The sequence below is a fragment of the Marmota marmota genome, unplaced genomic scaffold (assembly GCF_001458135.2).
Source record: "Marmota marmota marmota unplaced genomic scaffold, marMar, whole genome shotgun sequence".
Classification (NCBI taxonomy): domain Eukaryota; kingdom Metazoa; phylum Chordata; class Mammalia; order Rodentia; family Sciuridae; genus Marmota; species Marmota marmota.
In genome coordinates this window covers 2,954,015-2,968,447 of record NW_026000138.1, presented here as the reverse complement: position 1 = coordinate 2,968,447, position 14,433 = coordinate 2,954,015, and the positions used below count along the sequence as shown (strand labels likewise).

Below are 14,433 nucleotides of genomic sequence, written 5' to 3'. Positions count from 1 at the left end.
TCAGCCTCCTGGGTAGCTGAGATTGCAGGTGTGCATCTCCATGCCCATCTTGGGATTATTTTTAACTAATTTAGACCCCAATACTTTGAAATGGATGGGAGACCTATGAAATATAGAGATGTTCCTAAATTTTTTAAAAGGGTGTTTCTTAAATGTTAATAAGCTTAAAGAGAAAAGTAGAATACTACAATATGCTACATTTTCTGTAACAACAGGGATTGATCTCTCTCACTTGTTCACTTCTCTCTCTCTCTCTCTCTCTCATACACACACACACACACACACACACCAAAGTATTTGCAAAAAGAAAACCCAAAAGGATAAAAACAATAAAAATGGCAACCACTGGATGGAGGGTGACAACAGAATGGCAGGAATGGCAATGTGACTTCTCTGAACATCTCTTTTAAATAGTTTTAAACAAAATAAAATATTTTTAAATTAAAAATAACTTTGAATAGTTTGCCTTTGGAACTACATGTTCAACAAACTGAGTAAAAATCACATGTAATTTCACTATACAGTATTGCAATCCTACATTTAAAACATTTTTGTAGCTTGATGAAATCTGTTGTGCAAATCACAAAAATTATTAAATTTCAGTTACTCCTCATTTTCAGTAACACCAATCACTCCCCATAGGGCTAATGACCTCCCCATTGCCTCTCATACTCAGTCTCTTCCTCCATCCATTCTCTATTCTGCTTTGCCTATCAAAGGATGTGGTCTCCAAAGTTTCCTTACATCCTAGAGACTGAAGGTTGAATATGCTGGGATTTCAAGGCACAGTTATAAAAATAAGTCCAGCTTATCTGCAAGAATATTATCCTTCCCATTTTTTCTATTTCAGTAATCTACAATCCCTCCCACCCACACGGTAGGAGGAAACATTTGCAGCTCCTATATCTCATAAAGGACTTGTATGTAGAGTATATAAAGAACTTTTACAGCTTAAAATAAAAAGACAACCCGATGAAAAAAAAATGGGCAAAAAATCTGAACAAGATAGACAAAGAGCCAATAAGCACATGAAAGGAAGCTCAACATCATTACTCATTATGAAAATGCTAACCAAACATGTATCTACACATATACACACATATATTTTAAGTACAGGGACATTATATTTCATATTAATTTATTTGAGGACAACTAAAAGGATGTTAGAAAATATTTACCTTTGCAGGGAACAGTGGTGCACATAATTCCAGGTCCTATAATTCCAGGACCCTAGAAGCTGAGGAAGGAAGATCTCAAGTTCAACAAGGCCACCTTGGGCAACTTAGTGAAACCTTGTCTCAAAATAAAAAATGAAAAAGGCTGGGAAATGTAGCTCAGTGGTAAAGGGCCCCTGGATTCAATCCTCAGTAACACATACAAATTTTTATTTTTTATTTTTGAGAGAGAGAGAGAGAGAGAGAGAGAGAGAGAATTTTTAAATATTTATTATTTAGTTTTCAGTGGACACAACATCTTTATTTATTTGTATGTGGTGCTGAGGATCGAACCCAGCGCCCCGCGCATGCCAGGCGAGCATGTTACTGCTTGAGCCACATCCCCAGCCCCACACATACAAATTTTTTAAAATTTATTTTTACTTTTTAAGAGATATTGGGTCTGCTGGGTGTGGTGGCACACACCTGTAATCCCAGCAACTAGGGAGGATGAAGCAAGAAGTTCGCCAGTTCAAAGCCAGCCTCAGCAATTAGTGAGGCATTAAGCAACTCAGTGAGATCCTGTCTCTAAATAATATACAAAAAAGGGCTGAGGATGTGGTCAGTGGTTAAGTGCCCCTGAGTTCAATACCTGGTATGAAAAAAAAAAAAAAAGAGAGAGAGAGAGAGAGAAAGAGAGAGATTGGGTCTAACTGACTTTGCAGAAGAATTCAATTAATCAACAAATATATGAAAAAAATGTTCAACATCTGTAGCAATTAGAGAAATGCAAATAAAAACTACACTGAGATTTCATCTCATCCCAGTCAGAATGGCAATTATCAAGAATACAAGCAACAGGGCTGGGGATGTGGCTCAAGCGGTAGGTAGCGTGCTCGCCTGGCATGCGTGCGGCCCGGGTTCGATCCTCAGCACCACATACAAACAAAGATGTTGTGTCCGCTGAAAACTAAAAAAATAAAATAAAATATTAAAAATTAAAAAAAAATAAAAAATAAATGTTAAAACTCTTTCTCTCTTAAAAAAAAAAAAAAGGAATACAAGCAACAGTAAATGTTGGCAAGGATGTGGGGGAAAAGGTATACTCATACATCGCTGGTGGGACTGAAAACTGATGCAACCATTAAGGAAAGTGGTATGGAGATTCCTCAGAAAATCTGGAATGGAACCACCATTTGACCCAGCTATTCCACTCCTCAGTTTATACCCAAAGGACTTAAATCAGCATACTAGAGGGACACAGCCACATCAATGTTTATAGCAGCTCAATTCACAATAACTAAACTATGGAACCAACCTAGGTGTCCTCCAATAGATGAATGGATAAAGAAAATGTGGTATATGTACACCATGGAATATTACTCAACCTTAAAGAAGAATGAAATTATGGCATTTGCTGGCAAATGGATGAAGCTGGAGAATTTCATGCTAAGTGAAATAAGCCAATCCCCAAAACCAAAGGCCAAATGTTTTCTCCAATATCTGGATGCTAATTCACAATAAGCGGGGCGGAATATGCTACAGAAGAATATAGGAACTTTCGATTAAACAGAGGGGGATGAAGGGAGGGGAGTGGGTATGGGGATAGGAAAAATAGTAGAATGAATCAGACATTATCACCCCATGTGCATGTATGGTTACATGACCAGTGTGATGTAGAATACTCCATTTTTGTATGATGTGTCAAAATGCATTTTATTGTCATGTATAACTAATTAGAACAAATAAAAAGAGATATTGGGTTTGACAAGACTGAGATCCACTGATCTACAGGAAGCACAAAGATGATTATCTGATCAGCATGTGACCTTTTAGAGTCAGAGTTTCGTTTCTATGTTTCACAAAATATTCAGTCAAGGACTCATGGAGAAAAACAGAAAATAAATTTATTGATGCATTGTAATGATACATAATAGAATGCACGATGCTATATCTGTAAATGCATGTAGTGTGATCAGTGTCCTTCCCCAGCACCTTCTCTTTCCCTCCCCTCCACCCTCCCTATTCTTCTCTACTAATCTACCTTCTGTTATTATCATTTTAATTAGTGCATTTGAATTCATATATACATTAAAATTTTTAAATATTTCTCACTTTTACTATCTCCTTATTCTTTATTGAGATGTTCTATTTCTGGATGTACAAGTACACATATATTTGCACATGCATCTGTCATTATGTTATAAACTGATAAATTTCACAATATCTGTATGCCATATAAATGAATTTTTAAATGCCTAAACATGTAAACAATTTTTGGTGAAGACATTCAGGAACAAAGAACATGATCTCACTGGGCTTTTATGGCTAAAAGCCATTGTAACACACATCAGTCTTACCAAGCTCTACAACCTAATGAAGCCTTATGAACACTTGGGTCTGTCTCTGCTGGCCTCTCATGGTCTAAATGGTCCTAGACTGATAAGCTTTTTACAGTTCTCTGCTCTGCTTTTTATAGGGACTTCATTCTTTTTATGGGCCATTTGTTTATTTATTGCTGCTCTTAGTGGCCTCTGGAAATGCCTCTCATTTCATTCTGACTTCCTGCATTCACATAAACATTTGTTTTAATGACTACACTACTGGTGACATTTTTTTCCCATATTTTTTATTGGTGCATTATAATTATATATAACCTTCTGGTGACATTTTTCATCTGTTAGATCCGAGCACCACAGATGTGGTCTTTTTAATTCCAAGTTTCAAAAGGTACCAGTGTAAGTAAATAATAAGTAAGTCTATGTTATTATTAAGGAGTTATCTCCAGGGCAAAGGTGAGCCAGGAGTGCAGAAACAGGAACTGTAAACTCGGCAGAATCCCCAGAGGCCCTTTTCTTAACCTCACTCACCTCTGTAGCTCTTTGTCCATTTCTTCCATTTTCTCTTCTGTAGACTCTTCTGGCTTCCTCATGAGCAGGATGGTTACTGTTCCAGTCACCTGCAGAGAACAAAGAGCTGCTTTAATCACAATGCCACAGCCAGAGAGAATCAGACTGGCTGGGTTTAAACCACAGACTGGTTGCCACCTGGTCTAATCAGCTATGGCCAGGAGGAATAATGTTCATTGTTTTGTTACCAAAGTTTTATTACCAACTTTCTTCTCCCTGTTTACTGTTACTAGGGAGGTGTCAATCACATGCTGAAACATTTGCTCTTTTAAGATGTACAGCTCAGGGACTTTTAGTCTTTTCACAGTTCAGCAACTATCACTGCTGTTTCATTTCCAGAACATTTTTCATCACTCCAAAAGGAAACCTCCCACTCATTAGCAGTCATCTCCCATCCTTCCTTTCTCCTGGCCTCTGGCACCAATAATCTACTTTCAGTTTCTATAGATTGGCCTGTCCTGGATATTTCCTATGAATAGAATCTTACATCTTGTGATCTTTTATCTGGCTTCTTTCAGCATGTTTTCAGGCCCATTCATGGTGTGGCATGGATCTGGACTTATTCATTTTTGTGGCTGAATAGTGCTCCAATGCATGGACAAGCCACATCTTAGCCATTTACTCATTAACAGACATTTAGGCCATTTCCCCTTTGGGGTTATTAAGAATGTAACTGTGAACATTCAAGTCTTTATATGAACGTATCTTTAAGTCTCTGAGGTACAAACTTAGAAGTGGAATTGTTGGCTGCTATGGTAATGTTTAACATTTTTGAAAATTATCAAATTGACTTCCAAAGCAGCTGCACCACTGTGTATTCTCCAGGGATATGTAAGAGTTCCAGTTTCTCTACACTCTTGCCGTCTTTTTTTATTGTCCACCTGTTTATTTATTAGAGCCATGTTAGTGGGGATGAAATGATAGCTTGCGGGTGATTTTGATTTTCACTTCCCTAATGACTAATGAGATCAAGCATCTTTTCAGGTCCTATTGACCATTTATATATTTTCTTTGGAGAAACATTTATTGAATTAACTTCTGCCCTTCTTTTAAACTGGGTAGTCATTTCATTGGTGAGTTGTAAGAATTCTTAGGGATTTAAGATATTAGACATTTATGAGACAGATTTATAAATATTTTTTCCCATTCTCTGGGTTGTCTTTTTACTGTCTTGACAGTTTCAATGAAGAACAAAAATTTTATTTAACTTTAACAAAATAGTACAATTTTTTCCTTTAGTTACTTGTGCTTTAGGCATCCTATCTTAAAAAACAGATCTTTGTAATCTAAGGTCACAAAGATCTGCATCTTGTGCAGATCTTCACTGAAGAGTTTAATAATTTGAACTCTGATATTTAGGTCTTTAATCTGTTTTGAGTTAAATTTTTTATGTGGCAGTAAGTAGGAGTCCAACTTCATTATTTTGCATATGAATATTCAGTGGTCCAATGACACTTTTTTTTATATTTCTTTTTTAGTTGTAGTTGGACACAGTACCTTTATTTTACTTATTTATTTTTATGTGGTGCTGAGGATCGAACCAAGGGCCTCGCACATGCTAGGTGATCACTCTACCACTGAGCCACAACCCCAGCCCCCAAAGCCACTTGTTGAAGTCTAGTCTTTCCTCATTGAACTGTCTTGCACCTTTATTTTTTATTTTTTTTTGCACCTTTATTTAAAGACAATTTCTATTAGAACTAAATTCCCAAAGTTGTTCAACAACTGACTGCACTCAATAGAGCAAGCAACAAAAAAGCAACTAAATGAGATTAGGATATGTGTATTTGAAAAGCCACGTAATCATTTCCTTGTATTTTATATACATACCAAGAATATACTGGCTAGTATAATGGATATGCTGATTGGGTTATGCCAAACTTGCCAAAATGTATACTTTAAATGTGTGCAGTTTATTGTTCATCAATAATACCTCACTAATGAAGTTTGGTTTTGGTGGTGGCTTTTCCAGCACTGGGGATTGAAACAGGGCCCTGTGCATGCTAATCAATGAGCTATACTCTCAGGCCCTAAAGTGATTTTTTTTTTTTAAAAAAAAAGGTAAGCCAAAATTGATGGTGCATACCTATAATTCCAGCAGCTGGGGAGGCAAGAGGATCACAAGTACAAGGTCAGCCTCAGCAACTTAACGAGGCCCTAATCAACTTAGACCCTATCTCAAAATAAAAAATAAAAAAGGACTGGGGATATAGCAAGAGTGTAAATTCAATATTTTATTTCCCTAATCATTTTTCAGGATCAGCCTCTTGGGATTCGTGATGTAATCAACTAGTGATTCTTGAAAACTTTTATATTTCTTTTAACTGATCTTGCTCCAAAATATAAACAAACCACTTGAATTCAGGATTTATAAGGCTGGGGTTAACTCATTACTATGGGATAAATATTAATGAGGGCTGGACATGTGTTCTGATTCTTAAGGAAAACCATTTTTAAATCATCTCTCAATGAGGACTTAGAAAATGGACTAATCCTTTTCTACATAGCACTCCCAAGTGCACCAGCCATTTTGGCAGAGACTTCAGCCATCTAGCACCTCCATATCCCTAGCATCAAGAATGCTGCAAGCACACACATGCACTTAAATCTATCACCATCTTTCCTGGGACCATTTTGGATTGAGACAGGTGGCATCTTTGTTCCTCTTTCTAATTTAACAATTCTATGTACAGGGGCAGATGCTATCTTTTGAAAATTTTCTTATTAATGCACCTTTTTATATTTGGAAAACATGGTGGGATGGCTTAGGAATCTGACATCCAAATAGTGAACAAAAATTTCTGTCAAAGATTTTGTACAGAATCTACAAACTAAAAAGCAATTGGACTTGGGATGGAGCATCTGCCTAGCATGCACCAGATGTCAGATTCAATCTCCAGCACTGGGAGAGACCCAGGAAGTAAACAAATGGGAACATTTAGGGGAAGCATGGCACACTGTTTGGAAGAAATAGTGCATTGATTTAAAATGATCATTATAAGTCTACAGTGACATGGAAATTGGGAAGTATGAATCGGAAAATGAAAAGGACATTGATTACAAACTAAGAAATTACCTGCTAGAATTTGCACTGCATGAAGACAGGATGTTTTGCTTGTTCTGTTCCTGGTCAGTACCTGGCACCTGGAAGATACTTATTAATATTTGTTGAAAGCATTAGTGAAGCCAATGTTAAACATTTCTGAAAACAAAGCTGAAGGTGTAACAGTGGTCCACTTTATCTTTTGTACATAGCCCTCCTTGCTCTGAGTCTTATTTTTAAAGGGACATGTGCTTTTCTCTCTTCTCCCCTCTTCCCCTCCCTAACATGAGGGAGACAGTTATCTTTTCTTCCCCTAGTTAATTGTCCTGGAACACACTCACCACAGGAAGGAGATATCTACCAGAGGATCTAAGAAGTGAATTTCAACACACCTTCAGGTTGCACCTGGGATTCCCTGTCAGGACACCCCTGGAATGTAGCCTTTTTGGGGGGGGGAGGGGGTGAGGACAAGGATTGAACTCAGGGGCACTTGAACACTGAGCCACATCCTCAGCCCTATTTTGTGTGGTCTTTGAATAGCTTCTTTTAAAGCCCAGTTCTCCCTGATAGGCAGAAGCACAGCCTCAGGGACAGGAGATCCCTGTGTTTCTCCTTTGCTAGCAAAGCAATAAATCTTTTTTCCTTTTTCTCAAAACTATATCCTCATTATTCAATTGACACTGGGAACCAGGACCCAGCTTTCCAGTGGTTACAAAGGGAACAAACATTCACGTGGAAAACTGTAGTCCCAAGGCAGAACTATGGTGCTTCCCCACTTGCCCTCTATTCTCCAATTCTCCCTAAAACTGTTCTCCATCCAAGGATGGCCACAGAAACACCTCTCCTGGCCCTGACACTTTCTCCTCTGACCTGCAAATAAGGAAGCATGTGACTTGGAGCAGGGATGTTGGTCTGGCTTCAATTCCTGCAGGAGTATTTTACTGGGCATGAGGCTCCAGCCTGGGGCTCTGAGGACACCCAATACTTAGTCTTTTCCCCCAGAGGCTTAGAAAGCAGCTCTGCCCCAGGTCCCCTATAACAGCCTCCTGGTAGGGGCTGTTCTCTACGCCCCGGGTCCTCTATGGATGTCACTCTTACCTAGGTCACTAAGGGATCGGCCATTGCCCCTGAAAGAAGAACCGATGCGAGACAAATCACGGGAGAAGTTCCACTTTATTTCAAAAGGCTATGTGCTTATATAGATCTAAGGATAGGAGGCAGGACTTAGGTAAACGACAGGGTGCTTGTTTATTGGTAAGTTCTTCCAGATATCAGTTCTGGAGCCTACAAAATTAGTTCTTATTGGGCTGGGTTTTCTGCCAGCGGAATTGAAAATTGGCGCTGGTAGAAACGAAGACACAGGAAGAGAAGCTACCTGGGTGCCATGTTAGAGCATATATGACCAACATTTCCCCCTCTTTTGTGTTGTTTTTGGAACAGGGACGTCATTCGACTCTGGCTACTTCCTGCTGAGTAGGGGTGGCGTGGGGCGTTATCCCTGGATGGAGGAGGTTGTTGGGGTTGGTCACCAGCCATTAGGTCTCGTAACAAGGGCTCCAGGAAGCATCGGGAGCGCCAATGTCATGTCAAAATAGCGCTTCCAATATTTCCTAGTGTCCCTGTCATAAGGGGCGTCACCAGCACCTGAAGAAGATCAGAGCAAACAAGAACAAGATGAAGATAAGAATTAAAACAAAGGTCGGTTTTCGGTGGGAGTTCCATGCTGGGGGACTGACAGAGAAGAGGCCAAGGGCCATGAGGAGGCTTAAAAGGACATGAAGGCTCAAAAATCCCGGTTGACAGGCTAAGAGATCCTCTGCCATCCTGGATTTTTGTCTCCCGCTGTCCGATGTCCATCGTTTTTCATTGTGCCTGGTAGTAAGCTTCAGCACTGAGTGAGCTGTTCTCTTGAAGATATTCGGGGTTCATCGGTCATCAGAGGCTGGTAGTTCCTAAGCAGAAGCTGGTTGAAAGTTTGATTAGAAATTTTCTGTAATTGGGTTTGAAGGAACTTCGTTATGCAGGGCAAGAGAGAGCAAAAAAGGAGTATCCCAATAAGGGGCCCCAAGAAAGGTAGCAAGTACGTGGAGAAGATTGGAAGAACCCTGCTATGGGATTAGGGGAGGTGGTTTTGAGCAATTAGGTCGATAATTCCTGCAATTTAACAATATTCTTTTCTATTAGCCCAGACTCATTGATATAGTAGCAACATTCCTCTCTGAGGAACAGGCAAGTACCCCCTTTTTGTGCAGTGAGGAGATCAATCGCCCACCAGTTCTGTAAAGCCACTTGTGCTAATGAGGTAACCTGCTGCTGCAAGGAGCCCAGAGACTCAGCAGTGGTATTGAGCGCTTCTTGCAGTTTTTGTTGAAGGTCATTGGATGCCCACAGAGCATGACCTATAGCTCCACCAGAGAGTCTGAGACTCGCCACTGAGGTTGTTAATGTGAGGCCTACCAGAACCGGCAGAAAGACTGCCCTACTGGTGCGGGAAGGTGGGACCAATTGTCGGAATTCAAAGACAGCTGAGGAACTACAGTAACCAAGAAACAGGTGCCGGAGACATTGGTTGTTGCAGAGGTGGGAGGCCTCTATCAAATTAGTTATGAGAGCCGAATTAGTGATCATATTACCTTTGGTGGTAAGTAGACCTTGCTCCTTCCAGATTGCAGAATGGGATAATAGAATATGGAAGACATATTTTGAGTCAGTATAAAGGGTGAGGGATTTGCCCTGTGCTATAAGGCAGGCACGAGTGGCTGCTACAAGTTCGGCCTGTTGGTTGGTGGTTCCTGAAGGCAGAGCTTTGGCTTCTATAATCTCAGTGGCCGAAACAATGGCGTATCCAGAGTAATGAGTGCCATTTTGCCTAAAGGAACTGCCATCAGTGAACCAGATAAGGTCGGGATTGGTGAGTGGTCCCTCAGAAATGGAATGACAGGGGAGGAAATCATCCAAGGTTTCTAAGCAATTGTGAACTGGAGCGTCAGGTGTGGAGGTCGTTGGGAGCAGGGAGGCAGGGTTCAGTGTAGGGCAAGAGAGGAATGTAATATTGGGGTTTTCCAGAAAGGAAGTGAGGAGTGACAGAACTCTGGATGGCGGAAGGGTTTGAAGGCCCTTATAAGCTAAAAGATCCTTCAAATGGTGTGGGGAATGGATAGTTAAAGGGGCCCCAAAAGTCAGCTTAGAGGCTTCTTTGTGTAAGATTTGTCCAGCAGCCAGAGTTCTTAAGCAAGGGGCCCACCACGGATGGTAGGATCTAATTGCTTGGACAGATATGCCACAGGTGCGAATGTAGGCCCATAGGTTTGACCCAAGACCCCAAGTGCTTGTCCCCCTTTTTCATGGACATATATATGAAATGGTCTTGAAAGATCGGGAAGGTGAAGGGCAGGTGCCTTTAAGAGGAGTTGCTGAAGTCTGAGGAAGTGGTAGCGGGGGGAGGAGGCGAGAGGTTCACCAGGGGGTCCCTTTACTAGGTCATACAAGGGTTTGGCTAGAAGAGCATAATTTGGGATCCAGGCCCTAAAATATCCTGCTAGTTCTAGGAATGACAGTATTTCGGCTTTTGTATGAGGCACCGGAAGATTAGAGAGGAGTTACCTCCTATCTAGTGTTATTTCCCTTTTTCCCAGTGCAAGGCGAAAGCCAAGGTAGGGTGACAGTAGACTGGGAAACCTGGGCCTTGTGGGTAGACACCCTATACCCCTTATCTGCCAGGAAATTGAGAAGCTGGGTGGTGTGGGTTTGAGACTGTTCCCAAGAGGAACTACATAGAAGAAGATCATCGACATATTGAAGGAGGGTAGAATCAGGACAGGTGGGGTGGAAGGATGTGAGGTCCTGGGCAAGAACCTGGCCAAAGAGAAGGGGACTATCCCTGAATCCCTGCGGAAGGACGGTCCAGGTAAGCTCACGAGAATGGCGGGTGTGAGGATCAGTCCATGTAAAAGCAAAGATATTTTGAGACTCTGAAGACAAGGGAATAGAAAACAAGGCATCCTTTAAATCTAGGACTGAGAAGTGGGTAGTAGTAGCAGGGATCTGAGAGAAGGGTGTAGGGGTTGGAAACTAGCGGATGAATGGGGACCACGGAGGAGTTGACGAGGCAAAGGTCTTGAACCAATCCATAGGACCCGTTGGGTTTCTTAACTGCCAGAATGGGGGTGTTGAAAGGAGAGTGCATAGGCCTGAGATACCCCTTCCATAATAAGTCCTGGATGATGGGTTCTAACCCGAGAAGGGCTGTGGTTGTAAGTGGATATTGTGGTAGATTAATGTATCTTGAAGGGTCCCATAAAACAATATGAAAAGGACTGCATTTAGCCACAGAGGGCGTAGCTGTGTCCCAAACCTCGGGGTTAACTGGTTTAGACAGTCGTGGGAGAGTGCATGATGGAGGTGTATCTGTCCCTAGGATCATCATGAGGAAATGAGAGGCAGGGGAGGTGTGGGGTGATATGTGAATGGTGACCTTCAATAGTGAGAGTATGTCCCTTCCCAGAAGGGGAATGGGGCAATGGGTCATAACGAGAAAGGAGTGTGTTAAGGACAAAAGGGATCCCTGCATATAGCATGATAAGGGGGGAGTTTTTCAAGGGAAAATCTGTTTACCTCCTACCCCGACAATAGGAGTTTTCGAAGGCGTGGTAGGGCCCCAATACTCCCTCAAGACCGAAAAAGTGGCACCAGTATCCAAGAGGAAGGTAATGGAGCGTCCATCCACCAGGAAGGTGACCCTGGGCTCTTGCTTCTTGATGGTTATAGTCGGGAGGGAAGGCCCAGGGCTCTGTCAATCCTCCTCTGCCAAGCCTAGGAGAGGCTGGGGTTACAGGGCGACTGACCAGCCTCCCCTCCGGGTTGTTGGACAGTCTGACTACCAATGTCCCCTTTGGTGGCATTTTGGGCAGGTGGTGGAGGGTGTCCTCGGCGAAGGACAAACCTTGGCCCAATGTCCCTCCTTACCACATTTGAAGCAAGCTCCAGGGGGCGTCTTATTAGGACGGTGTGGTGATAGCCTTCCCTGAATGACCTGGGCCAACATTTGGAATTTGGTGTTTTCAGCCTTCTGCCTGCGGCATTCACTTTTGTCTTCCCTACCATGGAAAAGCTTGAGAGCGACCGCAAGGATTTTGGTCTGAAGGGTAGCAGGGCCCTGTTCAAGCTTCTTAAGCTTGGCTTTAATGTCAGGGTAGCTTTGGGCCAGAAAATATGTCATTAAGACATGGCGACCGTCAGGGGTTTCTAGGTCAAGGTTTGTGTACTGTTGGAGGGCCTTAGTTAGTCTATCCAGGAATTCTGAAGGTGTTTGTCTTCTTCTGAATGACCTTCTGCACCTTTTGAAAATTAACGGCCTTGCAGGTGGCCTTCTTCAGGCCTGCCAAGAGGCAGGATGCAAAAAGGTCACGAGAATGCAAACCTCCAGGGGTGTTGTAATCCCATAGAGGATCCTGCTCCGGGACAGCGTGTGGGCCCAAAGGGTGGTTGGGATTGGTTTTATGATTTTCATTGGCCTGGGCTAATTCCCAGACCCGTTGCCTTTCCTCGGGGAGAAGTATATAGGCCAGGAGCATGTAAATGTCGTGATGAGTGAGGCTATATGCTTGCAGAACCCATTGAAATTCCTGAATGTAAGTGGTTGGGTCAGTGGTGAATGAGCCTAGCTTCCTTTCTAGCTGCATAAGGTCTGACATGGAGAAGGGCACATGTACTCGGATAACACCCTCGGGGCCAGCAACCTCACGAAGGGATGCGATCGTCATGGGGGTGGGAAGGGGTCCCTTGGACCTGGTAACAGGAGGGCTGAAAGAGTCAGTCGGCGATGGACAGGAAGAAGAGGAAGGGGAAGGGGACGAAACGGAAGGCTGAGGATCCATGGGATCAGACGAAGGAGGAGGAGGGGATGGCGGGAGAGGAGGAACAGGTGGGGCTGAGGGATAAGGTGGGGGTTTGTCTGCCGGGTCAAATGAGGAAGAGTCCACTAGGTCAGGAGTGGAAGTAGGGGAAGGGAGGGGTTTGCGAGCAAGGAGAACTTGAGAGGGAGAGCAGGAAAGGCAGAGAGCAGGGTGCTAAGCCAGAAGGCTAAAACCTTCAACCTAGGGAATCGCCTTCCATTTTTTTAGATGCTGGCAGTAGTTAAACCGGTTCCAGAGAAGATTTGGATCTGATGAGCCTTCTAGAGGCCAATGATTGCCATTATCCAGAGGATATGTAGGCCAATCTTGGGTACAGAATTTGATCAGGAGTTTGGGCTTGATGTCTGGTGTGAGAGAGAGTGTGGCTAGATTTTTTATTAGACATTTGAGGGGTGAGGTTTCAGGTATGGACGAGGAGGCGCTCATGTTCACAGAAAGAGAGAGAGAGAGACAGAGAGAAAGAAAGAGACAGAGACAGAGATAGGGAAAGAGAGAGACTTCGGGCCAGAAAAACGATCAGCAAGGGCTAAAAGGGCATCCCCTTCTAAGACCTTGGGGATCGTGGAGACTCTAGGAACAGTCGGGAAATGAGAGGCAGTGAGGGTCGTCACCCAAACTGCAACTGGGGGGGGGGGCAAAAGCCGGAGGCCACGAAGAACCTAGTACTAGGATTTACTGGTTACAGAAGGAGGAGAAGGAAGAAACAGAGAGGTCTCTCGCCTGAACCCAGAAGCCTCATACCCCAAAAGAAAACGGGTTGTCAGAGAGTCCACTGTGGCTGTAAAGGCCTTAGTGGGGTGGGTTCTCTCCCCTCTATCTGGCGTCAGGAGTGTGCCAGACGATCATGGTCCCTGTTCTTGCTGTAGCCCATGGAGGGTGACAAGCCAGGAGGGGAACTTACCCAAGCCCGATCAGTGGTGGGTGTAAAGAGCCAGCGCCTGAAAAGGTGGACGAGATCAAGATGTCCCGTGGAGCCGGAAATGGGGCTCTGTTAAAATGAGCTCACCCTTCTCCCAGGTTTCGGGAGACAAGTCACCGGAGAAGTTCCACTTTATTTCAAAAGGCTAAGTGCTTATATAGCTCTAAGGATAGGAGGCAGGACTTACGTAAACGGGCGCTTGTTTATTGGTAAGTTCTTCCAGATGTCAGTTCCAAAGCCTACGAAATTAGTTCTTATTGGGCTGGGTTTTCCGCCGGCGGGATTGAAAATTGGCGCCGAGAAACGGAAACACAGGAAGAGAAGCTGCCTGGGCGCCATGTTAGGTAGGGCATATATGACCAACAGCCCCTACCTGACCTCAGCCCTCTTGTGGGGTGGCTCCTTCCAGAAAGAGGACCCTCTTCTCGCTGGCCCCGTCCACCAGGGGGACTCTCATTCCATCGAGCCCTTCCCATGGGTCACTACCCACGCC

General features: G+C 43.2%; 1 long non-coding RNA gene across 1 annotated transcript; it reads right to left on the bottom strand.

Annotated features, from left to right (window-relative positions):
- Positions 1-3,043: 3,043 nt before the first annotated feature.
- On the bottom strand, positions 3,044-14,433 carry LOC107156423. The gene is made up of 3 exons (XR_001505360.2): positions 13,923-14,433; positions 7,140-9,069; positions 3,044-4,113 (listed from the first exon to the last, which is right to left on the bottom strand). It is a non-coding gene; the product is annotated as an uncharacterized LOC107156423 (long non-coding RNA).